This window comes from Eleutherodactylus coqui, chromosome 6, assembly GCF_035609145.1.
Source record: "Eleutherodactylus coqui strain aEleCoq1 chromosome 6, aEleCoq1.hap1, whole genome shotgun sequence".
Taxonomy (NCBI): domain Eukaryota; kingdom Metazoa; phylum Chordata; class Amphibia; order Anura; family Eleutherodactylidae; genus Eleutherodactylus; species Eleutherodactylus coqui.
In genome coordinates this window covers 187,090,227-187,101,517 of record NC_089842.1, presented here as the reverse complement: position 1 = coordinate 187,101,517, position 11,291 = coordinate 187,090,227, and the positions used below count along the sequence as shown (strand labels likewise).

General features: G+C 45.9%; 1 protein-coding gene across 5 annotated transcripts in view; it reads left to right on the top strand.

The window, feature by feature from the left end:
- Nucleotides 1-7,845: 7,845 nt before the first annotated feature.
- ZNF106 (zinc finger protein 106) overlaps nt 7,846-11,291 on the top strand; it is a 74,098-nt gene continuing 70,652 nt past the window's right edge. For 4 of the 5 annotated variants that reach the window (XR_010793218.1, XM_066608466.1, XM_066608465.1 and 1 more), the window contains exon 1: nt 7,846-7,946. The gene's annotated coding sequence lies outside the window, so the exon portion shown is untranslated. Of the gene's footprint in view, nt 7,947-8,525; nt 8,543-11,291 lie in introns of those variants that run through there. The other variant, XM_066608467.1, reaches the window with a different exon arrangement.

Here is an 11,291-nt window from a genome sequence, read left to right as displayed (position 1 = left end):
TTTGTTTTTTGGATTTCATATTTACGGCGTTCAGCGTGCAGAATAAATATTGTGATAACATTATTCTCTGAGTCACACGATTCCGGCGATTTGAAGTTTATACAGTTTTTTTTATGTTTTGTTATTTTTGTACATTTAAAACATTTTTTTTCTTAAAGGTTTGCTTTTGCGACGCCACATTCCAAGAGCCATATCATTTTTTCTTCATTGCCAGAGCTCTAGAAGGCCTTGTTTTTTTGCGGGATGAACTCCAGTCTTCATTTATCTATTTTTTAGGAACATGTAAAATTTTGATCGCTTTTTATTCCATTTTTTCTAGGGGCAAGATTAACAAAATCTGTAATTCTGGCATGTTTTTTACTTTTATTTTTCACTGCATTCTCTGAGCAGTATAAATAATATATTAAAGTCATTCTACAGGCCGGTACGATTATGCCAATACCAAATTGTAATCGTTTTTTCTTTTTTGCTACTTTTCACAGTTTAAAAAAAAAAAAAAAAATACAGTTGACACCCGCGGGCAATAACTGCAATCGTACAGCATTACGTCATACTGCAGGAGTGATCAAAGCATCGCTAGTTGTGGTCTCCCAGGGAGGCTTACAAAAAAAGTAAATATAAGATCAATAAAGTTTTATTAATTGTTAAAAAAGAATTATAAGTTTAAATCACCCTCCTTTTGCCATATCTATAATAAAATCTATATAATAAAAGAAAAATACATATTTAGTATCGCCGTGTCCGTAAAAGTTCGCTTTATTAAAGTAGTGCATTATTTACCCCACAAAGTGAACGTAGTCCGAAAAATAATTAAGAACACCAGAAATGCACTTTTTCAGTCACCCTGTCTCACAGAAAAAATGCAATAAAAAGCGATCAAAAGGTAGTATGTATTCTGAATTAGCACTAATGTTAACTAAAGGACATCCCGCAAAAAATTAGCCCTTGCAAAACTATGTTGACGGAAAAATAAAAAAGTTATTGCACCCAGAAGATGCAGCAGAAAATAATTTTTTTTTAATTAAATAGTTTTGGAAAAAAATACAAGTACTACAGCAAAAAAAAACTATACAAGTTTTGTATCGTAGTAATCGTACTGACCCATAGAATAAAGTTATCATGTCCTTTTTGTTGCAGTTTGTGCGCCGTAGAAACAAGAAGCACTGAAAGATGGCGGAATGTCATTTTTTTTTTTTTCATTTTACTCCACTTAGAATTTTGTAAAAGGTCTTTCAGTACATTATATGGTACTTTAAATAGCATCATTGAAAAATACAACTCATTCCGCAAAAAATAAGCTCTCGTACAGCGACATTGATAAATAAATAAAAAGAGTTATGATTTTTTAAAAGGGGGAAGGAAAAATCGAAAAGGGAAAGAAAAAGGGGTTGCGTCATTAAGGGGTTAACTAATGTACTAACTTCCTTCTCTGGGTTATGATGAATGCAGGGATACCACATGTGTAATTTTGTTTTTAATTTTTTGCAAAGTAAAGGGACAGAGGTGGTGTTTGGCGTTTTTTATTTTTATTTTTTTACTTTTTTATTTTTTTTAGCTTTTTTAAAATTTTTGTCCTTTTAGGGGACTACCACAGAGACCCATCAGGACCCCCTGATCACACTGCAGGAGTCTGATGGTGACAGCCCTTTACATGCTGCGGTCCTAGAGACCGTGGCATGTAAAGAGTTAAACAGTAGAGATCAAAGGTTTTCTTCATTCTCTGCTGTAAGAGCTGGTGCCCGGCTATCCTCTAACAGCCGAGCACCAGATTTCCCTGCCACAGAGACCATCGACCGGCTTCTGACAATCCAATGGTCTCCATGGCAATCTGTAAACAAACCAGTGCAGGGGTTTAAAAAAAGAAGCGGGAAGTTGCCAGCAGATCGGTAATATCTTCCTGCTTCTTTTTTTTTAAAGTCCTGCACTGTTCTATGAGGGACTGTGCAGGCAGAGCACAATGCCACAGCTTATGGCATTGTGGTCTGCAGGTCCCATAGTGAAACATAGCCCGGAATATCACTATGGGCAGTGGAGCTCATCCCGGAGAATTTCTGGGCGTGCCACTGAAGGGGTTAAAGGGGCTTGATCAACATTAGAAGTGATCCGCTTTCCACGGGATAGAGAATAACTATCTGGTCGATGGGTCCGACCGCTGAGAACCCTCACTGATCCCGAGAATGAATGGAGCAGAGGTTGAATATGCGCACAAAGGGTCATTTTAGACAAGCTGATTCTCATTTGAATGAGCAAGTGATGTCACCACAAGTTCATTCATTCTTGTGCAGCCTGTTTAGACAGGTAGATGCATTGTTGGCTCATTCAAACGATAATTCCTCTGTCTTTCACATCTGCTGTATAAACAAATGAGGAACGATTGCTGTTTAAACTGTACGATAAGCGCATGCGATAATTGTCTTTATACCTGCATAAGATGAATGCCAAACGAAAATTGAATGTTCATGGTTTGTTGTGCCGTTGTTGGCTCGAATTTAGTCTGAACAATACATTTACTTTCGCTTATTTGAACGATTTTTTGAAGGATAATCGTTCCATCTAAAAGTGCCCTTATGCACATTCATTTCATTGGGACTGCTGGAGCTAGCTCCAGTCATATTAAAATTAATAGGGCAGCTGAGAGTATTCAGGGCCAGCTGACATCAGAGATGACGTGGACACTAGAGAAAGTCATGTATAATGAGGACAATTTATGGTGCTGCCGCTGAGGTCAGACACTTGTAACTTCCAGTAAGAGAAGGCAGTGTCAGGCAATTGCTGGTCTTTGTTGGGCACATCTGCAATCCCAACTACTTGGGAGGCTGGTGGATCACTTGAGTCCAGGAGTTCTGGTCTCTCCTGTGCGATGTTGATCGGGTGTCGACACTACGTTTGGTATCAATATGGTGACTCTGGGGGAGCTTGGCGCCACCAGGTTGTCCTAAGGAGGGGTGAACCGGCCCAGGTCAGAAATGGAGCAGGTCAAAACCCCCATGCTGATCAGTAGTGGGATTGACCCTTGAATAACCAGTATAGAGCAGCCTGGACAACACAGCGAGAAAGTCTTTATGTACCTGTGTAGTGGCCTAAAGTTAGGGTCCCTCTAGTATGTGTTTGTCTACCCTGTGTGGATTCTATGTATGTCCACGTTGTTGGAGTTTTTGTCGTGCATGTCGTAACCTCTTTAGGTAGTCCTGAGGTCATTGTTTCATGTTGGCCTCCCTTTTAAACTACACTTTGGCTATGGACTTTTTTATTTGGTATTGGTAATTCATTTCGTGGAAGAGGCACTGGCGTCACATGGACAGTTAAGTTATATTTATTAGCACGACTGCTAACGTTTACCCCTGCATGCAGCCAGGTCAGGTCATGTCTGGATGTTCCAAGAGGAGACAGTGGAGCCATTGTGACCCACCATCGTGTTCCCCGCTGTCTCCCCGACAAAAGGTCTGGATTTGGCCGCTGTGTCTGTAAGTAATTTACAGTGCCAGTGAAGAAGAATCCTGGGCTTCTCTCTGGAAAGTTACTGCTCCCTTTTCTACAACCCCATTTCCAAAAAAGTTTGTATGCTGTATAAAATGTAAATAATAAAAAAAAGAATTCAATTATTTGAAAATCTCATGTAACCATATTTTATTCACAATAGAATGCAGAACACATCAGAAGGTGAAAGGGAGACATTTTTCTATTTCATTAAAAAAAAAAAATAACCTATTTGGAAATTGATGGCAGCAACATGTCTCACAAAATTTGGGCCAGGGCCATGTCTGGCCTCCTGACTTATCAAATGTTCACAGTCTGTTGTAAAAAGAAGAGGGGATGCTACACAAGGGTGATTGCTGGAGCTGTGGAAGAGGAATGTTGTCCCATTCTTGTCTGATATAGGATTTTAGCTGCTCAACAGTCCTGAGTCTTCTCTGTCGGATTTTTCATTTCAGAATGCACCAAATCTTTTCTATTGGTGAAAGGTCTGGACTGCAGGCGACCAGTTAACGCCCAGACTCCTCACCGAAGCCATGCTGTTATGATGGATGCTGTATGTAGTTTAATATTGTCTTGCTAAAATACACAAGGCCTTTCCTAAAAAAGACGACGTCTGGATGGGAGCGTATGTTGTTCTAAAAGCTCTATGTCAGGAGTCTCATTCTCACTAAGGACCTTATATAAGCCTTATGGCTGCCTTCAAATGGCCGATTGTAATTGTATAGGAAGGGCTCGTTCACATTAGCATATTTGCGCAGCATATTTTACTGGCCAAGAGAGACCGATGTAGATGATTTTTGGTTGCACAAATACGCGTTGTATTTTTACAACCAGAATGAGCTTACACCTTTGAACGAGCCCCAATAGTAACCTCCATAGTGGAACCAGAGGTAACCGTGACCCCCATAGTAGCTGCAGGGATGCTGCCCGGCCTGGGGCTAATAGCAACCCCCATATTGGCTTCTGGCTAGGCAGCATTCCTACAGGCTTTCCAATCACCATGGCTGCCGTGGCAGAGTCTGACTGCTGACCTCTCACCTCAACACAAATAGCCAGCTGTCAGACTCTGCATTGCTGGACCGGAGCTACAGGTGGGGTGAGTAGAATTCCTGTAAAGGGGTTATCCTGGCAGTGCCCATCTGTATACACTGGGGTTGGAGCAGTGGCTTCCACTAGGATCCTGATGTATCCAGGCGGTTGCTGCCACGATAACCCCTTTAAAAGTTTAATGCACAGCCAGTGAGCCACATAAAACGGGACACGAGCACATCCATTGACAGTGCCCACACTAAACCTGAATTAGTCGCTGAAGACAACCCAGTTACACTCCATTGCAATCCAGTTTCGTTATTGATGACATAACTGCAAACGGAGGTGAAGGTGGATGCGTGTCGAAGGCAGTATACATAATGGACACCGTAAGACCAAATGTCCTTCAGTCAAGTGCCTGGACAGGATTCCGATAGACACAAGGGCCTTTGTCGTTGGTGCCTCCTGTCTCTGGATGGCAGACAAGGAAACAGTTGAAGCTGCTTGTGCGTTCTTGTGCCTTTTTCGAAAAAAAAGCATTAAAAAAAAAATCATTTTTTAACTCCTTCCCTCCATATGACGTAAGGGTATGTCCTGGAGGCGGGGTACATCTCACAATTGGACGTACCCTTATGTCATGGGGATCTCGCGCTATCCGGCAGTGGGTGCCAGCTGTCACTGATAGCCGGCCTCCTGCTGCAACAGCAGGGGTGCATCGGAGTTGCCCCCACCACTGTTAACCCCTTCCCTGCCACAATCTATGTAGATCGCGGCATGGGAAGGGTTCACAGAGGGAGTGCGCTCCCTCTGTGATGTTATCAGGCTCTCGCTTGTCTTCTTCATCCTCTGCTCCACTGTATAACAGCCGGGCGCTCAGAGAGGGGAACAGCTGGATGCAGAAGGCAAGTGGCCCCGCTAGTCTTCTTCATCCTCCACTCGGCTGTAGGAAGCCAATACTTAGCCGGGTGCTCAGAGCGGGGAACAGCTGGATGCAGAAGGCAAGCGGCCCCGTTTGTCTTCTTCGTCCTCCGCTTGACTGTATGACAGCCAGGCACTCAGAGCGGGGAACAGCTGGATGCTTCAGAAGGCAAGCAGGGCCACCCCACTTGTCTTCTTCATCCTCCGCTCGGCTGTATAACAGCCGGGCGCTCAGAGCGGAGAACAGCTGGATGGAGAAGGAAAGCGGCCCCGCTTGCCTTCTGCATCCTCCCCTCGGAACGCAAGGTGATCGCTCAACATCTGAGCGATCACCTTGCCCTGTAAATGCACACAACGATTATCGCTCAAAAGACATCTTTTGAGCGATGATTATTGTGTCTAAATGGACCTTTATTGAGTGATAATTAAAATTGGGTTAGCCCAATAACATTTTAAGGTGTCTATAACTGTGAAGGACTTTGATAGTTGGTCATATAGACAGTTACTGACTCAGTGAAAAGTAGTTGCCTTTAGCAACCAATCACAGTGCAGCTTTCATTTTGTATCCTGCTCCGGTAAAATGAAAGCTGCGCTGTGATTCGTTGCTAGGGGCAACTGTTTTTCTTTTTAGACAGTTTCCTAAATCTGCCCCAAAGTGTTTAAGTGAGTTAGAGAAGGAACAAGACGTGTGAGCGGTAATGTCCCGCGTCAGTGACGGGCCGCATATTAGCACTTTCTGCTTAGGTTAAGCAGCGCTGCTGATTAGAGCCACCTGATTGGCTCTTCGGCACCACGTGACTACACAGCGTGCACGCGCATTGCCTTCAACAGCCGTGCACTACACACTACAGTTAAGCGGACGTGCACTACACACTACACTTAAGCAGCACGGGGTTAGGGTTTAGGTTTAGGGTTAGTTTTAGGGTTTAGGGTTAGGTTTAGGGTTAGTGTTTAGGGTTAGGTTTAGGATTTGTGAGGGGTTAATTCTAGATTTTCCCCTGTCTCAGAATAAATAAGAAAAATACATTTAATTTCTCTTCCAAACTTACTCTTTATCTGTATTTTCTTCCCACTATGTGACCCTGAAACTTGTCTTATCTGTCCTTTCACATGTTGTCCTGTTTTCCTATTCATGTTCCGAGAATCTTATCCAAGGACATATTCTGCTTTGATACAACTGTCACCGAGCATTGATATATTGTTTATGTAGGAGACGTCTTTGAAAGACGTATTGTTAATTATAAAATTCCAGATGTCCAGCAGCTTCGGACATGCGCAGTGATTAGATCTTACGCAAGCATTTTCTGTTTCTATAAAGTTCTGTACTTTGCAAATAAACTCACTTCTTCTTTGGCTAACCGCATACCGTGTGGTCATCCATCTAAGTCGTCTGAGTACTCATATCTTTGACTAATTCGGAAGCAGACAGCATCAGCCGAACGGTCCGTTTGGATCCCCCTAACAGGTTGGGGTTAGGTTTAGGTAACCCTAACCCTAAACCTAACCCCGTGCTGCTTAAGTGTAGTGCACGTCTGCTTAACTGTAGTGTGTAGTGCACGGATGCTGAAGGCAATGCGCGTGCACGCTGTGTAGTCACGTGGTGCCGAAGAGCCAATCAGGTGGCTCTAATCAGCAGCGCTGCTTAACCTAACCGTAAGGCCTCCTTCCCACGAGCGTGACGGGGTCCGCCGCGTAATATTACGCAGTGAAGCCCGTCACGGCGCCCCCCAGAGCCCCTATACTTACCTGCGGGAGATAGCGTGAAATCGCTTCCCCGCCCACCGCCGCCGCGTCACCGCCCACCACCGCCGCGTCACCGGCCGTGTCACGTGCACGGCCGGCCGTGTCACGTGACGCGGCCGCCCGCGTCATATGGCGTCATATGACGCACGGCGGTGGGCGGGAAAGCGTTTTTTCACGCTATCTCCCGCTGGTTACAGCGGGAGATAGCGTGAACGGACGGCTTCCATTGACTGCAATGGAAGCCGTCAGTGCGTACAGCCCGTCCTCACCCGCAGAAAATAGAGCATGCTGCGGGTCAGGACGGGAGAAATCGCGGTGCGTAATTCCGCGCTGGAATTACGCATCGTGAGCATTGTGCTATTAGGTTCAATAGAACCTAATAGCTGCGGGCAACGCAGCGGATTTTCGCCGCGAATTACGGCGGAAATCCGTTCGTGGGAAGGAGGCCTTAATTACAAATATGCGGCCCGCAGACTTGTGTCGGGCAGCAGCAGAGTCGGTGTCTATGCCGGTATATAGGAGCACAGCCGTACTACTTTACAGTTCGTCCGTGTATATACACGAAGGAGCGGAATCCCTGAGGTTCTTATAGCGTACAAAGGCAGCTGTGCATGCTCCCGGGGAGTCTGGTTCTCATGGCAACGGTCACAGCCGACGCCATGGTTTCCGTGCACGTGACCGGAAGCGGAAGTGGCCGGTTTGTCGGTGAAATCATACAGGTCTGCCTGGCGGGAGCGGCGTCCTATAACAGGGAGGAGAGCGGGATATTGTGGGCTCAGGTGAGTGCGGGTATATTGTAGTAGTTGGCAGGGCCCCCATGGGACCCCTCAGGCTCGTGCTGTGGACCCCTTAAGAGTTATATGCCTGTATTTTGGGCTCTCCCCAAGGTTTTGCATCCTGCTTATATTATGGGACCCCCTATTGTTGTGTATGGCTGGTCCTCTCGGAGCTGTGTCACCCTCAGATGTTTGGTGGCTGGATCTGACCCTAGAAGAGAGGGCCATGGCCGACGCTCGCCGCACTTTTTTAGCGTCGCTCTCATGGTGTTTGCTGCGGCTCATCCGGCCGCTGATTCCACAATTAGAGGGATTGTCTGGTTAGAAATTCACTTCTAAAGTTTATAGCCAAATCACTTGAAGAATACTTAGCCATTCCTGTGATCTAGCGCTGCGGCTGTGCGAATCACCCAGGCTCTATTGGTAGCGGAAGTCAGGTGACATCCGACTGCCAGTCACAGTTCTAGACTCCTGATGCCAGGAGATTCGGCAATGACCTGCTAGTCTGGGATCGGCAGGCAGCTGTCACCTGACTTCCTCTGTCAACAAAGACTGGGAGAATTGCGGGCTGTAGCGCTGGATCGGCACGTGTGAGAAGAGTAAGTAGCCAATGCTTTAAAGGATTTGGCTCTAAATTTTAAAACTTACTTTTTCCAGACATTCTCCCCCCCCCCCCTTAAGGTTTATGTCAGCGTTTTGAGACGCTTAAGTTCCTTTTAGCAAGGAGTATGCACCATGGGGTACATGCACACGGGTGGTTTGAAAGTTGCTGTCAAAAAGCTCTGACATAATCTGCATCGGACAGTACTGAGACATCCGATCCGTGTGTTGTCTGAGGGGGGGTGGGGAAGACCGTGCATTGGAATGTACTATCCTTGTTCGAAAGTGGACATGAATAGGATGTTTTTACTTTTTTTTTTTTTTTTCTTGGACTACCAGTCTGCGTTTAAAAAAACAAAACAAAAAAAAACCCCCGTGTGCACCCATCAGCGGTAAAACGCATCCGTGTACAAGTAGCCTCAGGCCCGATTCACACAGATGTATTCGTGCTGAACATGGAGCCAATTTATTTAGCTGGGTTGGTTCACAAGCGCACGTTTTGCGTTGCACACTTGTATTTTCTTGCACAGGAGGAGAATACATCTGGCACTCCTTAAAGAATTTGACCCTTTCAGTGGCTGAGAGCATTGGTGCATTTTTTTTGTGCATGCGCAATGACTACGGTAAAATCCGCCGATGTAGATATGCAGCTTTCATTCCACAAAAATGCCCACAAATGCGCTTGTGTGATGCTGGCCTTACTGTGCAAACAGAAATGTCAATGCCCGCTGCAACCAATTCTTGCTGCAGGTCGACTGCAGTAACTGGAGGGTGTTTCACCACCTGCTTCCTCAGTAGTCTGGTGGCAGCCGGTGATAGCGTCCTCTTCTGCCATGTCTAGGTAGTGCAGCCAGTGTTCCTTAACTCTGAACTTGTGAACTGCTTCCAACGGTATCTCTAGGAACATTCAGTGCCTTTGGCTCCTGCACACTGGTGAGAGCGCTATTGGGCTGCGCTTCACGACCCGTTATCGCCCTCGCAGTCCATGTGGAAACCCCTGGATAGGAGGTGTTTTAACGTGAAAGCAGCCTCACATCCCTGCGGAGGTTCCCTTCAACCCATTGCTTTCCATAGGGCGGCAGCCACATGGAAAGCTATGGGAGAAGATCGCGATCCCCTGCTGCGCCTGTGACAGCAGCAGCAGGGCATTACTTCATCAGTGATGAGGGCACTCCTCGCGGCGAACACCCTGCCGTCAGTGTTCAATGATGAGGGGAATCCTCTGTCACAGCTGCGGCAGGGGATCGCGATCTTCTCCCACTGCTTTCAATGTAGCCGACGCTGCTGCTGTCGGGCCCCATTGAAACCGATGGGCGATATTGCAAAAAAATAGGACATGCTACATTTGTTTTGTTTTTCTCACATAATTGCAGGCATGAAAACATCGCAAATGAGAATGAAACCATTGAGAGTCATTGCTTTCATAATCATGCGTTTTCACTCCCTCTCGCATCGCCTGATTTTTCTCGCTAGTGTGAAGGCGCCTTTAGTTATCTTTTTGTATCCTCTTCCTTGCTTGTGCACAACAATGATCACTTGAATTTTTGGATCACTTTCTTGACTTTGGCCGCTCTCACGCAGCCTGCTTTTCATTGCGGGTAGCGCAGTATTTGAACCGCCGTACTAACACCGTTACACCTCTATTGATTTTAATGGGGCTTCGCAGACCAGCGCCTGAACGTGGACTTTCTAATGCCATGATTTTTGAGTGCTGTCTGCTCTTTTTTCATGTTTTTTAGCGTTTTGTTAATGCACCTCATCACCCATCAAAGTGATGGGCTGTGTAAACTGTCAAATGCCGAACGTGGTAAAATGCTGCGGGCGTGAACACATGTGTAAGAGCAGTCTTAGGGAAGCTTTACGTGGGGTGACTGTCCGGCATGTAAGTTCCTGACTGTCTGAAGACTTATCGCACCTCTGCTTCCACAAGGCGTGCTAGTCGTTAGCACTGCTACCTTGCAGTGTTGGAGTCACAGGTGCAAATCCCCATCAAGGTCAAATTCAAACATCGCAAGGCAGCAGCATGAAGCCAACACACCTGTCCACCTGTGCTCAAGCAGAGAACGGATATTTGGCAATTTTTGTTTAAAAAAAACGATTGGATGATCTAATTTAGCAAAAATGACCCTGGTTTTCATCACCTGACCGATCATGACTAACAACACTAGTCTACGCTTCAGGGTGCAGGCAGCTAACTATCATCTTATTGACAGCAGGGCCACGTGACTGTTGCAGCCAATGACAGGCTGACTCCAGCTGGTGAGTGGCTGCAGCGCACACGGGTGTCGTCACTGCACCTGGCAGTGAACACCAGCGGTGATTGTGTGCTGGTGGAACAGGCGAGTATATTTTCGCAAAACACACAGAAAATGGAACCCATTGGTTTTGTTAGGTTTGTTCTCATGAATGCGTTTTGAATGGAAAAAAAAACAGAACCTTCTTGTTTTTGTGTGTATTTGTGCACCACGGCCCCATAGGGGTTGTTGGAGGTACGCAAATGCACAAGATGGTACTTGAAACGCTGCGCAAAATTGTGGGGAAAAAATACATCTGAACCTAATTAGGCTGAATAGCGTTTTTAACCACAGTGTATGTTGCGTGTGAACTGGCCTTGCGTGCACAAAAAGTGCAATACAATGCACCGATTAGTGCGCAAATCTAGTCCAGCCTTGTACACGGCGCAAATACGTTGCGCTGCATTGAGTGTCTTTTGCACGCATGCCCGTGTGAGGGGGCCCCTAGGCAGAC